Source organism: Manis pentadactyla, chromosome 1, assembly GCF_030020395.1.
Source record: "Manis pentadactyla isolate mManPen7 chromosome 1, mManPen7.hap1, whole genome shotgun sequence".
Classification (NCBI taxonomy): Eukaryota; Metazoa; Chordata; class Mammalia; order Pholidota; family Manidae; genus Manis; species Manis pentadactyla.
In genome coordinates this window covers 93,929,650-93,954,832 of record NC_080019.1, presented here as the reverse complement: position 1 = coordinate 93,954,832, position 25,183 = coordinate 93,929,650, and the positions used below count along the sequence as shown (strand labels likewise).

The 25,183-nt window shown below is 39.3% G+C and overlaps 1 protein-coding gene across 9 annotated transcripts in view; it reads right to left on the bottom strand.

Annotated features, from left to right (window-relative positions):
• The window catches only part of NMD3 (NMD3 ribosome export adaptor), a 144,382-nt gene that overhangs the window by 81,788 nt on the left and 37,411 nt on the right, over positions 1-25,183 (bottom strand). The window lies entirely within an intron of this gene.

Here is a 25,183-nt window from a genome sequence, read left to right as displayed (position 1 = left end):
ATGAATAATATTACACATCTGTCAAAATTTCAATGTATCTATTTACATAAAAGCATGGGAGGTAGACATACATGGCATGAATAACAATGGGAGAAAGGAATGGAAATGATTTTCATGGACCAAAACCTATGTGCCACAAAATGAGTATAATCAATTCAATTCTGTGTATCTAAAGGCATTAAAAACAAAACCCAAGCGCCTGAGTTCTCCTTCCTAGAGACAGCCGCAGTTACTCTTGGAAGTATATATGTTATGCATAAAGTTTGCATTACATCTTTACACAGGTTAATTACCTGTTGTTTTTCACCACCATCCCAAGCCTTCTATACGCTACTCTGAACACTGGGGACTGGGAGACATCAAATTGTATTTCTAAGCTCTCTTGCCAGGTGGCTTCCTGTTAGGCACTGAAAAGGAACTGAGGATACTAAAAGAGAAAGGCTCTGGCTCCCAATGTGTGCCAGCTGCCAGCATACACTCCTGCTGCTGTGGAAAAGGGAGTGCATCCATGTGAGCAGCCAGGACAGACAGAGGCAGCACCCTTTGTTAGTGGCACCTCTTTAGCAGGCCCAGGCCTACCTTTGAGAGCATTGTTAAGAGTGCAGCGGCAGTCAGTCAACTCAAGACTGCAGCATCTGCAGCTTCTAATCTCTGGGTTTGACCTCTTCACCTTCCTTTTCACTGCTCCAGCCCCACTTGTGTTCCTTTTTGCACCTCATGTCAGTACAGAGAGTATAGGCCATCTGTAAAATCCTGCTTTTCTGGTAACCTCATCATAATAGGACCCCACAATTTTAAACAACTTGAATTCCATTGTACAGATAAGGCACCTGAGTCAATGAAGGTACGTGCTTGCCTGAGGGTCACAGCCGGTATCTGAACCCAGGACATCTGGCTCCTGAGCCTACACACTAAACTATTTTCTATACTTCCCTTCACACACATGTAAGTACAGTAAAACTAAATTTCCACATGATGTCATATAAAAGAAAGGTGACTGTATGTAAAGACAACCAAATAATGCCCTCTGGGCTTTAAAGTAGACATTTATTTTGTATCCTCCTGCCTCAGAAAAAGGAAAATGTAAAAAAAATTACGATGCAACAACATGGATGGAACTGGAGGACATTATGCTCAGTGAAATAAGTCAGGCAGAGAAAGACAAGTACCAAATTATTTCCCTCATTTGTGGAGTACAACAATGAAGCAAAACTGTAGGAACAAAATGGCATCAGACTCAGAGACTCCAGGAATGAACTAGTGATTACCAAAGGGGAGGGGTGTGGGAGGGCGGGTGGGGAGGGAGGGAGAAGGGGACTGAGGGGTATTATGTTTAGTACACATGGTGTTCAGGGATCATGGGGAGAACAGTGCAGCACAGAGAAGGCACATAGTGGATCTCTGGCAACTTGCTGCACTGATGGACAGTGACTGCATTGGGGTATGGGTGGGGACTTGATAATATGGGTAATGTAGTAACCACATTGTTTTTTCATGTGAAACCTTCATAAGACTGTATATCAATCATACCTTAATAAAAAATTTTAAAAAAAAAAGTTATGAAAGACACAACCAGCCTCCCTTCCTTCTTGATAGATTGATTCACATGCTTGGGATAAAACTAAATATGGCTCCCGTATTAGTATACTAAACTAAATATGGACTAATAATTCATATGTTTGGGATGAAACTAAAAACTACAGATTTGATGCTAAACGTTCCAGGGTCTAATTAGTAGGAAGCACTATATCAGGTAGATTTTATCAGACCTATAGCCTATGTTAGATTGTTTTGCATCATAAACTATTTTTCTAATAACTAAAAGACAAGTAAGTCATCACAATCTTCAAATTTTTTAAAAATTATTTTTATTATTCTTGCTTGCACTGGTAATTCATAAATCATAGAACACTGGAGAAAAAGTATAGGACATGGGTGATGTTATAATTGAATTACGTTAGAGCCCAAAGCTAGAGGCTGGTAGGTGACTTTATTCCCTATACCAATTAGCCTCTACCCAATTCCTATGAACTTCAGCTTGTTCCCAAATATCTGACAGCAAAGGCACATGTTATACTGAATATGAGCATGTTCACAGCTCTGAACATTCCTAATGGAAAGAAACTGCTTTTAATTTCCTAATGCAGAAGTCTCTCTGAATTGCCAAAATTGAAAATTACACATCCTCTGAGAGTTGCTTTCTCCCTAATAACCTCACATAAAATGAGGAACCTCTTTTTTTCCCCCTAGTAGCCAAGTCTTCCCTTTTGCTAATATCAGCAATAACAATGAAAGAAAAAAATGGCCCTTCTGTGTGATTCTTCTAAAATAAATTCTATTAGATGGAACTGAATATATACAAATACACATGCCACTTCTCGTCACATCAGCTTTTGTCTAAAGAACACCTCAGAACAAATAAATTGCCCAATAAAATGTGTCAATACTCCCTCAAATTTCTTTCAAATAATCACTTGATAACAGCAAAAGGAAAATTATTTATTTTCTTCTAATTAGTTTTTATACATGGTAATGCTTTTGATTCTTAACTTTTAATTCTAAAATAATTACTCAGAGGAAGTAGACAAAAAAAAAAAATGTACAGAGAGGTCCTGTGCATTCTTCACCCAGCCCCTCACCATGCTAACTTGCATAACTACATTATAGGATCAAAACCAGTAAATTGTTATTAACAGAATCCAGAGCTTATTCAGATTTTCAGTTTTACAGGTATTTGTACACGTGTAATTTTATCACCTGGGTAGTTCATGTAATCACCATGACAATCAAGACACAGAACTCTTCCATCACCAAAAAACTCGTTTGTCCTACCCCTTTATGGCCATACGCAACCTCAACACATACACACCCATTCCTAAACCTGGCAATCACTAAGCTGTTTCCTATCTCTTTAAATCTGTTGTTTCAACAGTGTTATAAAAATGGAACCATACGGAGAGGCGGAGCCAACATGGCGGCGTGAGTAGGACAGTGGGAATCTCCTCCCAAAAACATATATACTTTTGAAAATACAACAAACACAACTAGCCCTAAAAGAGAGACCAGAAGACGCAGGACAGTGGCCAGACTGCAGCTACACCAGCGAGAACCCAGCGCCTCGCGAAGGGGGTAAGATACAAGCCCCGGCCCTGCGGGACGCGAGCGCCCCTCCCCCCAGCTCCCGGCGGGAGAACAATAGGCAGAGCGGGAGGGAGACGGAGCCCAGGACTGCCGAACACCCAGCCCCAGCCATCCGGGCCAGAGCGCAGACACAGTATATGCCCAGGGGGCCCTGGATACTGGGAGAACAGGGGGTAGACCTCAGAGCGGGTGCTGAAGCTGATGCCCCTGTGACAAAGAAAAGCGGGGGCTTTTTTGAAAGTCTTAAAGGGACAGGGACTTAACAGCTTGACGGAAACAACCCAGGTCACAGTACAGCAGCTGGAAATTACAGGGAAAACCGGGTGCACTAACCCCCTGGGCAACAGCTCTGAGACCCCTCACGGAGGCAAACAGTCAAGCAGCCCCCCCATCCATCACCCCACCGGGCGCTGCGAAAGCAGAGAAGCAGCCTGAGACAAATTCCGCCCACAGAAAGGGAAATTTCTCCCTTCCGGCCAGGCAAGACACAAAGACCCACTCTACACGCAATTACCCAACACAAGCCACTAGGGGTCGCAGTTGCCCCAGTAAAGAAAGGCCAGTAGTAAGTGAAAACTTTGGCCCTCCCAGCTGACAGTCAATAGCACCTGTCAACATGAAAAGGCAAAAAAATATGATTCAGACAAGACTAACCCAGACAGCTTCGGCATCTGCTACATCTTCCCCTGAGAAGGAATCTGGGGAGATAGATTTAGCCAGTCTACCTGAAAAAGAATTCAAAACAAAAGTCATAACCATGCTGATGGACTTGCAGAGAAATATGCAAGAACTAAGGAAGGAGAATTCAGAAATAAAACAAGCTCTGGAAGGACTTCAAAACAGAATGGACGAGATGCAAGAGACCATTAATGGACTAGAAAACAGAGAACAGGAACGCAGAGAAGCTGATGCAGAGAGAGATAAAAGGATCTCCAGGAATGAAAGAATTTTAAGAGAGCTGAGTGATCAATATAAAAGAAATAATTTAAGAATCATAGGCATTCCAGAAGAAGTAGAGAGAGAAAAGGGGATAGAAAATGTCTTTGAAGAAATAATTGCTGAAAATTTCCCCAATCTAGGGGAAGAAATGGCCTCTCAGACCACAGAGGTACACAGAACTCCCATGACAAGGGATCCAAGGAGGGCAACACCAAGACACATAATAATTAAAATGGCAAAGATCAAAGACAAGGACAAAGTATTACAAGCAGCCAGAGAGAAAAAAAAGGTTACCTACAAAGGAAAACCCATCAGGCTATCATCAGACTTCTCAACAGAAACCCTACAGGCCAGAAGAGAATGGCATGATATACTTAATGCAATGAAACAGAAGGGCCTCGAACCAAGACTACTGTATCCAGCACTAATATCATTTAAATATGAAGGAGGGATTAAACAATTCCCAGACAAGCAAAAGTTGAGGGAATTTGCCTCCCACAAACCACCTCTACAGGGCATCCTACAGGGACTGCTCTAGATGGGAGCACTCCTAAAAAGAGCACACAACAAAACACCCAACATATGAAGAAGGGAGGAGGAGGAATAAGAAGGGAGAGAAATAAAGAATCATCAGATTGTGTTTATAGTAGCTCAACAAGCGAGTTAAGTTAGACAGTAAGACAGTAAAGAAGCTAACCCTAAACCTTTGGTAACCACAAACTTAAAGCCTGCAATGGCAATAAATTCATACCTTTCAATAATCACCCTAAATGTAAATGGACTGAATGCACCAATCAAAAGACACAGAGTAATAGAATGGATAAAAAAGCAAGATCCATCCATATGCTGCTTACAAGAGACTCACCTCAAACCCAAAGACGCGCACAGACTTAAAGTCAAGGGATGGAAAAAGATATTTCAAGCAAACAACAGAGAGAAGAAAGCAGGTGTTGCAATTCTGGTATCAGACAAAACAGACTTCAAAATAAAGAAAGTAAAAAAAGACAAAGAAGGACATTACATAATGATAAAGGGCTCAGTCCATCAAGAGGATATAACCATTATAAATATATATGCACCCAATACAGGAGCACCAACATACCTGAAACAAATATTAACAGAACTAAAGGAGGAAATAGAATGCAATGCATTCATTCTAGGAGACTTCAACACACCACTCACTCCAAAGGACAGATCCACCAGACAGAAAATAAGTAAGGACACAGAGGCACTGAACAACACACTAGAACAGATGGACCTAATAGACATCTACAGAACTCTACATCCAAAAGCAACAGGATACACGTTCTTCTCAAGTGCACATGGAACATTCTCCAGAACAGACCACATACTAGGACACAAAAAGAGCCTCAGTAAATTCCAAAAGATTGAAATCCTACCAACCAACTTTTCAGACCACAAAGGCATTAAACTAGAAATAAACTGTTCAAAGAAAGCAAAAAGGCTCACAAACACATGGAGGCTAAACAACACGCTCCTAAATAATCAATGGATCAATGACCAAATCAAAATGGAGATCCAGCAATATATGGAAACAAATGACAACAACAACACTAAGCCCCAACTTCTGTGGGACGCAGCAAAAGCAGTCTTAAGAGGAAAGTATATAGCACTCCAAGCATATTTAAAAAAGGAAGAGCAATCCCAAATGAACGGTCTAATGTCACAACTATCAAAATTGGAAAAAGAAGAACAAATGAGGCCTAAGGTCAGCAGAAGGAGGGACATAATAAAGATCAGAGAAGAAATAAATAAAATTGAGAAGAATAAAACAATAGCAAAAATCAATGAAACCAAGAGCTGGTTCTTCGAGAAAATAAACAAAATAGATAAGCCTCTAGCCAGACTTATTAAGAGGAAAAGAGAGTCAACACAAATCAACAGTATCAGAAATGAGAAAGGAAAAATCACAACAGATCCCGCAGAAATACAAAGAATTATTAGAGAATACTATGAAAACCTATATGCTAACAAGCTGGGAAACCTAGGAGAAATGGACAACTTCCTAGAAAAATACAACCTTCCAAGACTGACCCAAAAAGAAACAGAAAATCTAAACAGACCAATTACCAGCAACGAAATTGAAGCGGTAATCAAAAAACTACCAAAGAACAAAACCCCCGGGCCAGATGGATTTACCTCGGAATTTTATCAGACATACAGGGAAGACATAATACCCATTCTCCTTAAAGTTTTCCAAGAAATAGAAGAGGAGGGGATACTCCCAAACTCATTCTATGAAGCTAACATCACCCTAATACCAAAACCAGGCAAAGACACCACCAAAAAAGAAAACTATAGACCAATATCCCTGATGAACGTAGACGCAAAAATACTCAACAAAATTTTAGCAAACCGAATTCAAAAATACATCAAAACCATCGTACACCATGACCAAGTGGGATTCATCCCAGGGATGCAAGGATGGCACAACATTCGAAAGTCCATCAATATCATCCACCACATCAACAAAAAGAAAGACAAAAACCACATGATCATCTCCATAGATGCTGAAAAAGCATTTGACAAAGTTCAACATCCATTCATGATAAAAACTCTCAGCAAAATGGGAATAGAGGGCAAGTACCTCAACATAATAAAGGCCATCTATGAAAAACCCACAGCCAACATTATATTGAATAGCGAGAAGCTGAAAGCATTTCCGCTGAGATCGGGAACTAGACAGGGATGCCCACTCTCCCCACTGTTATTTAACATTGTACTAGAGGTCCTAGCCACGGCAATCAGACAAAACAAAAAAATACAAGGAATCCAGATTGGCAAAGAAGAAGTCAAACTGTCACTATTTGCAGATGACATGATACTGTACATAAAAAACCCTAAAGACTCCACCCCAGAACTACTAGAACTGATATCGGAATACAGCAAAGTTGCAGGATACAAAATCAACACACAGAAATCTGTGGCTTTCCTATATACCAACAATGAACCAACAGAAAGAGAAATCAGGAAAACAACTCCATTCACAATTGCATCAAAAAAAATAAAATACCTAGGAATAAACCTAACCAAAGAAGTGAAAGACTTATATTCTGAAAACTACAAGTCACTCTTAAAAGAAATTAAAGGGGACACTAACAGATGGAAACGCATCCCATGCTCATGGCTAGGAAGAATTAATATCGTCAAAATGGCCATCCTGCCCAAAGCAATATACAGATTTGATGCAATCCCTATGAAACTACCAGCAACATTCTTCAATGAACTGGATCAAATAATTCAAAAATTCATATGGAACCACCAAAGACCCCGAATAGCCAAAGCAATCCTGAGAAAGAAGAATAAAGTAGGGGGGATCTCACTCCCCAACTTCAAGCTCTATTATAAAGCCATAGTAATCAAGACAATTTGGTACTGGCACAAGAACAGAGCCACAGACCAATGGAACAGACTAGAGAATCCAGACATTAACTCAGACATATATGGTCAATTAATATTTGATAAAGGAGCCATGGACATACAATGGCGAAATGACAGTCTCTTCAACAGATGGTGCTGGCAAAACTGGACAGCTACATGTAGGAGAATGAAACTGGACCATCGTCTAACCCCATATACAAAAGTAAACTCAAAATGGATCAAAGACCTGAATGTAAGTCATGAAACCATTAAACTCTTGGAAGAAAACATAGGCACAAACCTCTTAGACATAAACATGAGTGACCTCTTCTTGAACATATCTCCCCGGGCAAGGAAAACAACAGCAAAAATGAACAAGTGGGACTATATTAAGCTGAAAAGCTTCTGTACAGCAAAAGACACCATCAATAGAACAAAAAGAAACCCTACAGTATGGGAGAATATCTTTGAAAATGACACATCCGATAAAGGCTTGACGTCCAGAATATATAAAGAGCTCACACGCCTCAACAAACAAAAAACAAATAACCCAATTAAAAAATGGGCAAAGGAACTGAACAGACGGTTCTCCAAAAAAGAAATACAGATGGCCAACAGACACATGAAAAGATGCTCCACATCGCTAATTATCAGAGAAATGCAAATTAAAACTACAATGAGGTATCACCTCACACCAGTAAGGATGGCTGCCATCCAAAAGACAAACAACAACAAATGTTGGCGAGGCTGTGGAGAAAGGGGAACCCTCCTACACTGCTGGTGGGAATGTAAACTTGTTCAACCATTGTGGAAAGCAGTATGGAGGTACATCAAAATGCTCAAAACAGACTTACCATTTGACCCAGGAATTGCACTCCTAGGAATTTACCCTAAGAATGCAGCAATCAAGTATGAGAAAGATCAGTGCACCCCTATGTTTATCGCAGCACTATTTACAATAGCCAAGAATTGGAAGCAACCTAAATGTCCATCGATAGATGAATGGATAAAGAAGATGTGGTACATATACACAATGGAATACTACTCAGCCATAAGAAAAGGGCAAATCCAACCATTTGCAGCAACATGGATGGAGCTGGAGGGTATTTTGCTCAGTGAAACAAGCCAAGCAGAGAAAGAGAAATACCAAATGATTTCACTCATCTGTGGAATATAAGAACAAAGGAAAAACTGAAGGAACAAAACAGCAGCAGAATCACAGAACTCAAGAATGGACTAACAGGTACCAAAGGGAAAGGGACTGGGGAGGATGGGTGGGTAGGGAGGGATAAGGGGGGGAGAAGTAGGGGGGTATTAAGATTAGCATCCATAGCGGGGTGGGAGAAAGGGGAGGGCTGTACAACACAGAGAAGACAAGTAGTGATTCTACAACAGGTTGCTACGCTGATGGACAGTGACTGTAAAGGAGTATATAGGGGGGACCTGGTATAGGGGAGAGCCTAGTAAACAAAGTATTCGTAAGTATTCGTCATGTAAGTGTAGATTAATGATTAAAAAAAAAAAAATGCAGTTCCTATGTGGTGACCTCTAATGAGTTCTACACAATAATATAAAGGACATATAAAAGTGTAGGCAAAGGGTCTGTTTGTGTTTATACAGAGGATCAAAGCCTAATTTGGCTACCCCGAAAATGAACTAAGAAACGATATGAAAGAGAACTTCCAACGTCAGCACTCTCGGGAAGACTCATGCCAGAAGATGATCATCAAAAAACCCCAACAAAGATCCACGCACTGCTACAGCTGTAGATGCACTCATCCCACCAGCTCCTGGACTTGCCATGGGAATGAAGGAGATATCTAAGCTGGCCTGTGCATACAGTAAAACAACAAATTTGACTGGATCTATACTGTTGGAACTCAACCAAGAATTAGGAGAAGTGCAAATTGTAGCGCTCCAAAATCTTACAACTACAGACTATTTACTGTTAAAAGAACATATGGGATGTGAACAGTGCCCAGGAATGGGTTGTTTTAATTTGTCTGATTTTTCTCAAACTATTCAAATTCAGTTAGATAATAACCATCATATCATTGATAAGTTTTCACAAATGCCTAGGGTGCCTAACTGGTTTTCTTGGTTTCACTGGAGATGGCTGGTAATTACAGGTATGCTTTGGTTATGTAACTATACTCCTATTATGTTAATGTGTGTGCGCAATTTAAGTAGTAGCTTAAAATATATACATGCTGAAGTTACTCTACAAGAAGATATGTCAAAGAAATAATCAATCTTCCCATGTTTTCTCCCGCCTGCTACTTCTATAGCTTTTCTTCTTCCTTCCTAATTACAACGAATTCTTAAATAGAATTCGTGCCTCATATCAAATTTACCGAGTATCATAACTCCTCCAAGTGGTAAAGATACCTCAAGACAAATGCTGGGCATAGAAGCCACAGGGCATAAATATGCAAAGAAATAAAAAGCTAACCATTTCAAACAATAAGGCTTCTCTCTCACTTACCAACTTAACATTTCCCTGTGTGGCCCCGGAAGATGACTGGTTAGCCAGAGACGGGTAAGATTCCTCAAGGGAGGAACAACCTAAGACAGGCACAGTCGCTGGGGGGTCATCAGGTGAGAAATTGGGGATCAACAGAGGTGAGGCTTAGAACCTCACCCCCCCTGTTCTGAGAGAAATCTTCTGCATATGTGGATGTTTTATTGCCCTTGTCTAGCTTGGATTAACACATAGTCTACAGGCACACACCTGATCATCTACATTTGCTCTCTTACAACACTAAACTATGTTTTCTACCTTTATGTTGTATCTACCTACCACTTCAGCATCTTATTAAAAATAATAAAGAGAGAAATGTGGTATCCACATATAAATCAAGTATAAAAATCAAATGTGTATTCATATTTGAACTGACTGTTTATAGTTCATAATGCATGAGCAAAACCAAAAGTTTCTGTGATGACTGCCCTTGTACTGTTCACCATGTAACTTATTCACTATGTAAGAATTTGTTCTCCATGTAAGAACTTGTTCGTTATGCTTCAGAAGATTGGAGACTGACGAAAATTAGGCTTGGGGTGGATTAATGATTGTGCATTGAGCATTGACTCCCCTATACAGAATTTTATTGTTGTTAACAACCATTTGATCAATAAAAATGAGAGATGCCCTAACAACAACAACCAAGAAAAAGTACACACTTCCAATTGTAAAATAAATAAGCAACCGGGATGTAATGTATAGCATAAGGAATATAGTCAAAATATTGTAACAACTTGGTATGGTGATAGCTGGTACTTAGAATTATCATGTATATAAATGTTGAATCACTGTGTTGTACACCTGAAACTAATGTAATGTAATACTGTGTGTCAACTACCCTTCAATAAAAAATAATTATCTAAAAAAAAAAAAAAAAAAAAAAAAAATAACTCCAGTGGGAACACAAAAAAAAAAAAAAAAAAAAAAAAAAAAAAAAAAAATGGAACCATACAATAAGTGTAACCTTTTGAAGTTGGCTTTTTTCACTCATAATTGCCTTGAGATCCATCCAAGTTGTTGTATCAGAAGTTAATTCTGAGGCGGAGCCAACATAGCAGTGTGAGTAGGACAGTGGGAATCTGCTCCCAAAAACATATATATTTTTGAAAAAACAACAAATACAACTAATCCTAAAAGAGAGACCAGAAGACACAGGATAACAGCCTGACTACATCCACATGTGCGAGAGCCTAGAGCCTGGTGAAAGGGGTAAGATACAACCCCCGGCCCGGCGGGACCCGAGCACACCTCCCCCCAGCTCCCAGCGGGAGGGAGAGGGAGCCCAGGACTGCTAAACACCCAGCCCCAGCCACTCGCATCAGAGCACAGACACAGTGCATGCGTGGAGGGCTGGAAACTAGGGAAACAGGGCAGCAAGACCTCTGAGCGGGTGCCGAGGCTGATGCCCCTGTGACAAAGAAAAGCCAGTGCTTTTTGAAAGTCTTAAAGGGACAGGGATTTAACAGCTTGACGGAAACAACACAGGTCACAGCCCAGTGGCTGGAAATTACAGGGAAAACCAGGCGCACTAACCCCCTGGGCAACATCTCTGAGACCCCTCACAGAGGTAAACAGCCAAACAGCACACCTCCCCCCCCCGTCCATTACCCCTCCGGGCGCTGCGAAAACAGACAAACAGCCTAAGGCAAAATGCCCACAAAAACGAAAATTCCTATACGTCGGCCGGGCAAGACACAAAGACCAAGCCTACACGCAATTACCCAACACAAGCCACTAGGGGTCGTAGTTGTCCCAGTAAAGAAAGGCCAGCAGCAAGTGAAAAGTTTGGTCCTCCCAGATGACAGTCAATAGCACCTGTCAACATGAAAAGGCAAAAAAATATGATCCAGACAAGACTAACCCAGACAGCTTTGGCATCAGCTACATCTTCCCCTGAGAAGGAACCTGGGAAGATAGATTTAGCCAGTCTTCCTGAAAAAGAATTCAAAACAAAAGTCATAACCATGCTGATGGACTTGCAGAGAAATATGCAAGAACTAAGGAAGGAGAATTCAGAAATAAAACAAGCTCTGGAAGGACTTCAAAACAGAATGGACGAGATGCAAGAGACCATTAATGGACTAGAAAACAGAGAACAGGAATGCAGAGAAGCTGATGCAGAGAGAGATAAAAGGATCTCCAGGAATGAAAGAATTTTAAGAGAGCTGAGTGACCAATCTAAAAGGAACAATATACGAATTATAGGTATACCAGAAGAAGTAGAGAGAGAAAAAGGGATAGAAAGTGTCTTTGAAGAAATAATTGCCGAAAACTTCCCCAAACTAGGGGAAGAAATGGCCTCTCAGACCACAGAGGTACACAGAACTCCCATGACAAGGGATCCAAGGAGGGCAACACCAAGACACATAATAATTAAAATGGCAAAGATCAAAGACAAGGACAAAGTATTAAAGGCAGCCAGAGAGAAAAAAAAGGTTACCTACAAAGGAAAACCCATCAGGCTATCATCAGACTTCTCAACAGAAACCCTACAGGCCAGAAGAGAATGGCATGATATACTTAATGCAATGAAACAGAAGGGCCTCGAACCAAGACTACTGTATCCAGCACTAATATCATTTAAATATGAAGGAGGGATTAAACAATTCCCAGACAAACAAAAGTTGAGGGAATTTGCCTCCCACAAACCACCTCTACATGGCATCCTACAGGGACTGCTCTAGATGGGAGCACTCCTAAAAAGAGCACACAACAAAACACCCAACATATGAAGAAGGGAGGAGGAGGAATAAGAAGGGAGAGAAATAAAGAATCATCAGACTGTGTTTATAATAGCTCAACAAGCGAGTTAAGTTAGACAGTAAGATAGTAAAGAAGCTAACCCTGAACCTTTGCTAACAACAAACTTAAAGCCTGCAATGGCAATAAGTTCATACCTTTTAATAATCACCCTAAATGTAAATGGACTGAATGCACCAATCAAAAGACACAGAGTAATAAAATGGATAAAAAAGCAAGATCCATCCATATGCTGCTTACAAGAGACTCACCTCAAACCCAAAGACGCGCACAGACTTAAAGTCAAGGGATGGAAAAAGATATTTCAAGCAAACAACAGAGAGAAGAAAGCAGGTGTTGCAATTCTGGTATCAGACAAAACAGACTTCAAAATAAAGAAAGTAACAAAAGACAAAGAAGGACATTACATAATGATAAAGGGCTCAGTCCATCAAGAGGATATAACCATTATAAATATATATGCACCCAACACAGGATCACCAACATACCTGAAACAAATATTAACAGAACTAAAGGAGGAAATAGAATGCAATGTATTCATTCGAGGAGACTTCAACACACCACTCACTCCAAAGGACAGATCCACCATACAGAAAATAAGTAAGGACACAGAGGCACTGAACAACACACTAGAACAGATGGACCTAATAGACATCTACACAACTCTACATCCAAAAGCAACAGGATACACATTCTTCTCAAGTGCACATGGAACATTCTCCAGAACAGACCACATACTAGGCCACAAAAAGAGCGTCAGAAAATTCCAAAAGATTGAAATCCTACCAACCAACTTTTCAGACCACAAAGGCATAAAACTAGAAATAAACTGTACAAAGAAAGCAAAAAGGCTCACAAACACATGGAGTCTTAACAACACGCTCCTAAATAATCAATGGATCAATGACCAAATCAAAATGGAGATCCAGCAATATATGGAAACAAACGACAACAACAACACTAAGCCCCAACTTCTGTGGGACACAGCAAAAGCAGTCTTAAGAGGAAAGTTTATAGCAATCCAAGCATATTTAAAAAAGGAAGAACAATCCCAAATGAATGGTCTAATGTCACAATTATCAAAATTGGAAAAAGAAGAAGAAATGAGGCCTAAGGTCAGCAGAAGGAGGGACATAATAAAGATCAGAGGAGAAATAAATAAAATTGAGAAGAATAAAAGAATAGTAAAAATCAATGAAACCAAGAGCTGGTTCTTTGAGAAAATAAACAAAATAGGTAAGCCTCTAGCCAGACTTATTAAGAGGAAAAGAGAGTCAACACAAATCAACAGTATCAGAAATGAGAAAGGAAAAATCACGACGGACCCCACAGAAATACAAAGAATTATTAGAGAATACTATGAAAACCTATATGCTAACAAGCTGGGAAACCTAGGAGAAATGGACAACTTCCTAGAAAAATACAACCTTCCAAGACTGAACCAGAAAGAAACAGAAAATCTAAACAGACCAATTACCAGCAACGAAATTGAAGGGGTAATCAAAAAACAACCAAAGAACAAAACCCCCGGGCCAGATGGATTTACCTCAGAATTTTATCAGACATACAAGGAAGACATAGTACCCATTCTCCTTAAAGTTTTCCAAAAAATAGAAGAGGGTATACTCCCAAACTCATTCTATGAAGCTAACATCACCCTAATACCAAAACCAGGCAAAGACCCCACCAAAAAAGAAAACTACAGACCAATATCCCTGATGAACGTAGATGCAAAAATACTCAACAAAATATTAGCAAACCGAATTCAAAAATACATCAAAAGGATTGTACACCATGACCAAGTGGGATTCATCTCAGGGATGCAAGGATGGCACAACATTCGAAAGTCCATCAACATCATCCACCACATCAACAAAAAGAAAGACAAAAACCACATAATCATCTCCATAGATGCTGAAAAAGCATTTGACAAAGTTCAACATCCATTCATGATAAAAACTCTCAGCAAAATGGGAATAGAGGGCAAGTACCTCAACATAATAAAGGCCATCTATGAAAAACCCACAGCCAACATTATATTGAACAGCGAGAAGCTGAAAGCATTTCCTCTGAGATCGGGAACTAGACAGGGATGCCCACTCTCCCCACTGTTATTTAACATAGTACTGGAGGTCCTAGCCAAGGCAATCAGACAAAACAAAAAAAATACAAGGAATCCAGATTCGTAAAGAAGAAGTTAAACTGTCACTATTTGCAGATGGCATGATACTGTACATAAAAAACCCTAAAGACTCTACCCCAGAACTACTAGAACTGATATCGGAATACAGCAAAGTTGCAGGATACAAAACCAACACACAGAGATCTGTGGCTTTCCTATACACTAACAATGAACCAACAGAAAGAGAAATCAGGAAAACAACTCCATTCACAATTGCATCAAAAAAAATTAAATACCTAGGAATAAACCTAACCAAAGAAGTGAAAGACTTATACTCTGAAAACTACAAGTCACTCTTAAGAGAAATTAAAGGGGACACTAACAGATGGAAACCCATCCCATGCTCATGGCTAGGAAGAATTAATATTGTCAAAATGGTCATCCTGCCCAAAGGAATATACAGATTTGATGCAATCCCTATGAAACTACCAGCAACATTCTTCAATGAACTGGAACAAATAATTCGAAAAATTCATATGGAAACTCCAAAGACCCCAAATAGCCAAAGCAATCCTGAGAAAGAGGAATAAAGTAGGGGGGATCTCACTCCCCAACTTCAAGCTCTATTATAAAGCCATAGTAATCAAGACAATTTGGTACTGGCACAAGAACAGAGCCACAGACCAATGGAACAGACTAGACAATCCAGACATTAACCCAGACATATATGGTCAATTAATATTTGATAAAGGAGCCATGGACATACAATGGTGAAATGACACTCTCTTCAACAGGTGGTGCTGGCAAAATTGGACAGCTACATGTAGGAGAATGAAACTGGACCATTGTCTAACCCCATATACAAAAGTAAACTCAAAATGGATCAAAGACCTGAATGTAAGCCATGAAACCATTAAACTCTTGGAAGAAAACATAGGCAAAAACCTCTTAGACATAAACATGAGTGACCTCTTCTTGAATATATCTCCCCGGGCAAGAAAAACAACAGCAAAAATGAGTAAATGGGACTATATTAAGCTGAAAAGCTTCTGTACAGCAAAAGACACCATCAATAGAACAAGAAGGATCCCTACAGTATGGGAGAATATATTTGAAAATGACACATCCGATAAAGGCTTGACGTCCAGAATATATAAGGAGCTCACACGCCTCAACAAACAAAAAACAAATAACCCAATTAAAACATGGGCAGAGGAACTGAACAGACAGTTCTCCAAAAAAGAAATACAGATGGCCAACAGACACATGAAAAGATGCTCCACATCGCTAATTATCAGAGAAATGCAAATTAAAACTACAATGAGGTATCACCTCACACCAGTAAGGATGGCTGCCATCCAAAAGACAAACAACAAATGTTGGCGAGGCTGTGGAGAAAGGGGAACCCTCCTACACTGCTGGTGGGAATGTAAACTTGTTCAACCATTGTGGAAAGCAGTATGGAGGTACATCAAAATGCTCAAAACAGACATACCATTTGACCCAGGAATTGCACTCCTAGGAATTTACCCTAAGAATGCAGCAATCAAGTATGAGAAAGACCAATGTACCCCTATGTTTATCGCAGCACTATTTACAATAGCCAAGAATTGGAAACAACCTATATGTCCATCGATAGATGAATGGATAAAGAAGATGTGGTACATATACACAATGGAATACTACTCAGCCATAAGAAGAGGGCAAATCCTACCATTGGCAGCAACATGGCTGGAGCTGGAGGGTATTATGCGAAGTGAAATAAGCCAAGTGGAGAAAGAGAAATACCAAATGATTTCACTCATCTGTGGAGTATAAGAACAAAGGAAAAACTGAAGGAACAAAACAGCAGCAGAATCACAGAACTCAAGAATGGACTAACAGGTACCAAAGGGGAGGATGTTTTGGTAGGGAGGGATAAGGGGGTGGGAAGAAGGGAGATATTAAGATTAGCAAGCATGGGGGGGTAGGAGAAAAGGGAGGGCTGTACAACACAGAGAAGACAAGCAGTGATTCTACAACATTTTGCTATTCTGATGGACAGTGACTGTAAAGGGGTTTATGGGGAAGACCTGGTATAGGGGAGAGCCTAGTAAACATAATATTCATCATGTAAGTGTAGATTAATGATAACCACAACAATAAAAAAAAGCAGTTCCTGTGTGGTGACCTCCAATGAGTTCTACACAATGATATAAAGGGCATATAAAAGTGTAGGCAAAGGGTCTGTTTGTGTTTATACAGAGCATCAAAGCCTAATTTGGCTACCCCGAAAATGAACTAAGATATGATATGAAAAAGAACTTCCAACATCAGCACTCTCGGGAAGACTCATGCCAGAAGATGATCATCAAAAAACCCCAACAAAGATCCACGCACTCCTACAGGTGTAGATGCACTCATCCCACCAGTTCCTGGACTTGCCATGGGAATGAAGAAGGAGATATCTAAGCTGGCCTGTGCATATAGTAAAACAACAAATTTGACTGGATCTATACTGTTGGAACTCAATCAAGAATTAGGAGAACTGCAAATTGTAGCTCTCCACAATCTTCCAACTACAGACTATTTACTGTTAAAAGAACATATGGGATGTAAACAGTCCCCAGGAATGGACTGTTTTAATTTGTCTGATTTCTCTCAGACTGTTCAAGTTCAGTTGGACAATATCCACCATATCATAGATAAGTTTTCACAAATGCCTAAGGTGCCTAACTGGTTTTCTTGGTTTCACTGGAGATGGCTGGTAATTACAGGTATGCTTTGGTTACGTAACTGTACTATTATGTTAATGTGTGTGCGCAATTTAATTAGTAGTTTAAAACCTATACATGCTTAAGTTACTCTACAAGAAGATATGTCAAAGAAATAATCAATCTTCCCATGTTTTCTTCCGCCTGCTACTTCTATAGCTTTTCTTCTTCCTTCCTAACTACAACCCTTAAATAGAATTCGTGCCTCATATCGAATTTACTGAGTATCATAATTCTTCCAAGTGGTAAAGACACCTCAAGACAAATGCTGGGCATAGAAGCCACAGGGCATAAATATGCAAAGAAGTAAAAAGCTAACCTTTTCAAACAATAAGGCTTCTCTCTCACTTACCAACTTAACATTTCCCTGTATCGCCCCGGAAGATGACTGGTTAGTCAGAGACGGGTAAGATTCCTCAAGGGAGGAACAACCTAAGACAGGCACAGTTGCAGGGGGGCCATCAGGTGAGAAAAAGGGGGATCAACAGAGGTGAGGCTTAGAACCTCCCCCCTCATGTTCTGAGAGAAATCTTCTGCATACGTGGATGTTTTCTTGCCCTTGTCTAGCTTGGATTAACACATAGTCTACAGGCACACACCTGATCATCTACATTTGCTCTCTTACAACACTAAACTGTTTTCTACCTTTATCTTGTATCTACCTACCACTTCAGCATTTTATTAAAAATAATAATAATAGAGAAATATGGTATCCACATATAAATCAAGTATAAAAATCAAATGAGTATTCATATTTGAACTGTTTATAGTTCACAATGCATGAGCAAAACCGAAAGTTTCTGTGATGACTGCCCTTGTAATGTTCACCATGTAACTTATTCACTATGTAAGAATTTGTTCTCCATGTAAGAACTTGTTCGTTATGCTTCAGAAGATTGGAGACTGACGAAAATTAGGCTTGGGGTGGATTAATGATTGTGCATTGAGCATTGACTCCCCTATACAGAATTTTATTGTTGTTAACAACCATTTGATCAATAAATATGAGAGATGCCCTCACAAAAAAAAAAGATATATACACACACACAAAAAAAGGAAAACAAAACAAAAGGCACAGGCAAAAAGCAGTGATCAAGTGCTGTTACAGGAGTCCCAGACGTCCCCACCAAGCCAGCCCTGTCCTCCTTGCCCCGGTCAGGCCTAGTGGCTCTTCTTCAAGTTACCTCTTACAGCCCAGACGTCAGCAGCTACCTTCCTGAGGTCTTCAGGTGCTCTTTACCTGCACAGTGCAGGGAAGGAGCATGGAGTTAGGTCTTAGTCTGCCTACTTAAGTGCTGGAGCAGGTGAAGGGAGGGGCCAGCAGGCCTGTGCAGACTTTGTCTAAAGCAGGTCTTTCCCACAGCTGTGAGCAGATAGCTAACTGGTCAGACTCCCTTAACTCAACCTAGAAACAATAAGAGTACTTCCAAGAGTCAAAAAGACAACGCAGGTGAGGAAAGACAGCCAAAAAAGTCTGAACAATTCTATGGGTATAGAGGGAGAAAGGGCTGAGTCTAGAAAAAGAAACTTGGGCATGCAAGCCCAGGTGAGCCTCCAGTCCTCACAGCTCTGCACCGGAGGCCAGGGAAAGTGAATTCTCCGCTGGAGGCATGAGCTCGGTCCTGCGGGGATTCGGCAGCTTTAGACACTCAGGAAGACCTAGATTGACCACAGCGAAAAGAAGCTAGGTGGTGACTGCGGGTGAGCCATTGCCCTAGTCCAGGGCTGGAACTGCCCCAAACATGAGGAGCCTACAGGTGATAACAGAGTTTCTGGGGGTCACAGGTAGAGAAGGGATAGTTGAAGTTATGATAGTGAATAACTGATTCCATTTAATGCATACTACACAAAAATGCTTCATTTTTAGCATTTTTGGTATTTGGTAATGTTTATATTTTTTGTGACAGATTTGATATGGAACTATCTCCAGAATAAAGAAATATTCCCTAGTAAAAAAAAAAGTTAATTCCTTTTTATTGATGAATACTTCATGGTATGAATATACAAGTTTGTTTACAACAATTTTCTAAAATATACCTTTTTTTCCTAACAAAATATTGTATGAAAAGCAAATATCTAAGTAAAAGTGAAGCTGTTTAGCCTCAAGCACAGTTGGGAACTGGAGCTAGGTCGTCTTAACCTCCCCCCACCAGCCCAAAGCACCTCCCAGAGCACTTTTTATTTAAACCAGTAAAATCTGTAATACAGGCAGAAAGGAGAATATGGGAATGAACCCAATATAATTTTGTACTCATTCACAACAGCAGTGAAAGCCAGGTTGCTCTCAGGGGATCTATAGGAATACATCTACTGTCATCTGAACTTTAATCCTAACTGAGCGAAGGGATTTGCCTATTTCTACAATTAGAGAAAATTATCCATCAAAAAAAAGAACATGACTACCCAGGACATGTTCTTCTCATGGTGATGGTAGGACAAGAACGCAAGTGCAAATAGGCAAAGGCATTTTCATCCTATCGTCTTATTGTATCCACTAACATCCTATTGCTAAAACAAGTCACACAGCCAAATCCAAAGATTTGGAACAAAGAAATAAACTCCACCACCCTGAGGACAAAGCAAGTGTAAGGCTAGGTATCACTACAGAGGAATTAAGAATTGTGACAAACATACCTACCATACATAGACTTGCTATCTCCCAAAATACTTCGTCCATCTGAATATGCCTTTGCTTTTTAAACCTGTGGTCCTTGACAAACATTAAAATACTCTCAGGAGGAACACTTCACTCCATAACTATTTATATACCCCTTACTATGGATATCAGACAATTTCCTATGCAAAAGAGAAGAATGAACATGACTAGGGAAGACAAAGAATAAGGGAATTGGGGAACAACCCCCAACTTTTTGCTATCTTACAACTTAACCAGGATTAGTCTATCTATTCTCACAAAATGAAAGGCAAAATGCCAAGATGGAACTCTCCAGTCAGAACACAGATATTTTTAAGATCCTCTGTGAAACAAAGAATTCTATATTCCAGACCATTCAGATTGTCATCAGGTACCGTCTGGTGACATTCTATGGAGACTTGTTCTACAACGCTCATTTATGCTCACACTTTTGAATTCAGATAAACACTGACTTATCTGCCTTTGTCAAGTAATCAGCTCTTTACTGATCCAAATGCATAAACAAAGAAAGACTACCAGACATATTTTGTACTTTTTGAGTGTGGCCCACTAGCTTTTCCTTCTGTGTAGGTCCTTTGCCCTCTGTCCACATAATTATTTACAAATAGCACTTGTGCTATTACACACAATAAAGTATCCTGGAGGAAGAAAACAATATACTGTGCGTTTACCTGATCAATTTGTATTAATAGTACATCAGACTTGTGTGGTTAACTAACTAGTACTACTCAAATAAAATTTATCAAAGCTTAGAATTAGATGCAGGTTTTGTTTCTATAAATGAAATGAAGACTTGATCAACATGGACAACTCTCCCTGCCAAACACCATTAAGATCTGCTTGGTTTCCTTTTTCACACACAAATGTATAAGGAATTATTTAAAAGAAAAGCTATACCCAACAAATATTTCTGCCCATTCTTCAAAATATTCACTTAAATCAGATCATACTACTAACTACATATTTGAGGACCTATGCAATGTGCAAATTTGCACTGCTCTAAAAAAACGTGTAGTCTAGTTGGAGAGAGAGACAAGTATGTATACAATTAGTAGTAATAAAAACTCAGAAGGCATATGAAAACAAGACAACAGGACAGATGGTAACTGCTACAGCTCAACAAACATCACTGTGCAGTGGGCCACACCTGAGTTAAGCCTAGAAGACTTTGAGTGAAGAAAAAGAACATGTCACTCACCAATAGCAAGACTGTAAAAAGAGACACTCCCATCAACTGTATCACAGAGTAGGTATATTTCTGGGAAGGATTTTTGTGATACAGCTTGAGACTTTATTATACTCTTTGACATGGTTAATTTCATTCTTAAGAAAATGGGCAAAAATGAACATGTTTTTACAGAAAAAAGAAAAAGGAGAAAAACCTGGAAATGCCCAACTTCACAGATGGTTAATTGTTTGAACATCACCCTATGACTTGTCAGATGCCACAACAATGCTGTGCAACTAATGACCACAAACCTCAGTGGCATGTAAGTTTCTTGCTCCTGTGTCTGGGATCAGTGGGGGGTTGGTGTGGCCGCTCTGCTGACCTCAGCTGGGCTTGCTCAGATATGTGAGCCAGGTTGGTAAGCAAGTCTCATCTAGGATAACTGGAGCATCTCAGTCTGTGCCAGCTGCATCTCTTCTTTCAACACTCTGTCAGACACATCCTGACAAATACAACAGAGGCCAAGTCCTCCTGAGGCCTATGCTCAGAACTTCTACCTCATTCTAATCACCCAGACTAAGAGTAAAAGGGCACTACAGAATTACATCAGGATCAGCAAACTACAGGCCACAGGCAATATCAAGCCCACTGCCTGTTTTTTTAAATCAAGTTTCACAGGCATATTGCCACCCTTTCATTTGCATACTGTCTATGGCTCTTTTACATTACAACAGTAGAGTATTTGTGACACAGACCATGTGACCTGCAAACCCTGAAATGTTTATTACTCAGTCTTATAATGAGTTATTGGATAAAGGTAAAGAACTCCAGGAAAAATTAAACCAGTGGGATTGTTTTATTATTAAATATACTTAAGAATTTTTCATGGCTTAGGAAAAGCTTATTAAGTAATGTTAAGGAGTAAAAGAAGGTAAAAAAAACTATAGACAGTACGATTTCACCACCTCTATGTAATCATGTATAAGTAAACATATGTAACATATATTACATAAAAGTAGTTCATATACATATATTATTTTCATCTATATTTTTAAAGGCAAGCCATATACTAGGAAAAATATTTTCAAAACACGTTTCTGATAAAGGTCTTGTATACAAATTACACAAAGAATTCCTAAAACTTAACAATAAGAAAACAACCCAAATTAAAAATGAGCCAAAGATTTGGACACATCATCTAAGATACACAAATGACAAATCATCATATATAAACATGCTTATCCCATTTGTCATCAGGGAACTGACAATTAAAACAAGATATCACTACACACTATTACAAGAGCACAGCCTATCAACTGTCTAATGCCGCAACTATGCTATGCAACCAAACACCACTGTTGCAGGCTGTGCATGACGGCTTCCTTCCAAAGTGTACATTACTCAAAAGTGAGAGGTGAGAAGAGTAAGTAACTTTTCTGTGAAGAAACTGGACCAACATTACTTAACCAGCTGATCCAAGCCAAAAGAAAACTGACAATCCCAAATACTGACAGTGATACAGAGTGACTGGACTTCATATACAGTGCTAATGGGAATGCACACTGGTGCGGTCACTTTGGAAGACAGTTTGGCAGTCTCTTCCAAAGTTACCACAAGATCTAGCAATCATGCTCCTAGGTATTTATCTAATTGATCTGAAAACCTGCACATAGAAGTTTATAGCAGCTTTCCTCATAATCATCAAAAGCTGTAAGTAACCAAAAGTCCTTCAAAAGGTGAGGATAAACCAAGTACGGTGTATCTATACTTTGAGTATTATACAGCAATAGAAACAAACAAGCTAACAAGCCACAAAAAAAGTCAGAATAGCATTAAAGGCATATTGCTAAGTGAAAGAAGCCAGTATGAAAGGTACATATTGTATGATTCAAACTATATGACACTCTGAAAAAGGTAAAAACTATAGAAACAGTGAAGTGATTAATAATTGCCAAAGGTTTGGGGTTTAAGATGAGTAGGTGAAGTACAGGGGATTTTTAGGGCAGTAAAACTATTCTGTATGATAATGTAAGGGTAGATACATGGCATTACACATGTCAAAACACATAGAACTTTACTGCACAAAGAAGGAACCTTAATGTATGCAAATTTCTAAGAAATCATTTAGGAGGTCAGGGGATCAAATGCAGACTGCAACAAGAGATTCTAACTATATTAAAAATATATGACACAACCTCACTAAAGGGGGGATGGAGGGAAAGGATGCTGATCTAACTGGAAATGAGTGCAGGCTGTTAAGACTAAAGGCAAAAGGAACTACATAAGCAATTAATGTAATAAAGTTGCTTTTCACAGGAGTACAGGTGAACAATTCTCATACTGCTATACCTATATTATAGAACTGAACAACTAAGTAAACCAACGGCAGATGATGAAAACGGGTTTTTTACTGTTGGGAGTGGGATTTTACAGATAAACAAGGGGAAGAAGCTAGACTGATCAATGAGGTAATGAATTAATAGAGAAAGTATGAACTCATGTTTAGTTTAATGTAGATACAGACTGTTATATATAGAAATATGTATAAATATATAGGTTAGTATAAAAAGTATTTTTTTGTCTATCAGCTTAGAGAACCTAAAAGAAATGATACCCTAGAATCAGTAAGTATATTTTCTGTCTAGATACTGGCTTACAAAACCATCTCCAATTCTTGGAGAAGTGGTTGATTCTAAGGCAGTAAACATACAAAATGAGTCTGTAGCACCTTGTGAATCAGAGGGAAGGTAGGTGAGAGCAAGGAATGAAAAAAGAAAAACCACACACAACCATAATGGAGTTACGTCAAAGTAGCACAGGAGGCAACCAAAATAGCTTCAAAAGGCCAAAGCTAGAACAATTCAAACAAAATAAAATAGTATTAGATAAAACCCAAAATAGAAACATTCATGAGTCCATATTGCTAGAAATAACTGACTGAACAAATTACTAAATGGGAGAGGAGACAAATCTTTGATACAGAATTCCAAGTAACTTACGTAGATACTCCTACCCTCAAGGAGGGGAAGCACAACTCCCTACTTCTTAGGTGTGGGCTGTGCAGTGACTTCCTTCCAAAGTGAACAGTGGAAAGGGAATAACTCTATAGTGGAGAAATGTGACAAACACTACCTCAGTCAGCTGATCAAGGCCAACATCTACAGTGATAAATCCTAATGATAGTATGGACTCTTGACAAAATGTCATGAAAATGAAACTTTGCTTATGGCCTTCCTCCCAAAAACCCATAACCCCAGTCTTATTATAGGAAAAACATCAAATTCCAATATGGGGCATTCTACAAAATACCTGACCAGTACTCCTCAAAACTGTTAAGATCATTAAAAACAAATCAAGTCAGAGAAATTGCCAATGCCAAAAGAAACCTGAAGAAACGAAACAACCAAATGTATTATGGTATCCTGAACAAAGGCCATATACAACAAACCCACAGCTAATATACTCAATGGTGAAAATAATAAAATACCTAGAAATAAACCTAACCAAGGAAGTGAAAGACCTGTACTCTGAAAACAGTAAGACACTCATGAGAGTAATTAAAGACACCAAGAAATGGAAATACATCCCATGCTCATGGATATGAAGAATTAATATTGTCAGCATGGCCATTCTGCCCAAAGCAATTTACAGATTCAATGCAATCCCTATCAAAATACCAATGGCATTTTTCAATGAACCAGAACAAATAATCTCAAAATTCATATGAAACCACAAAAGA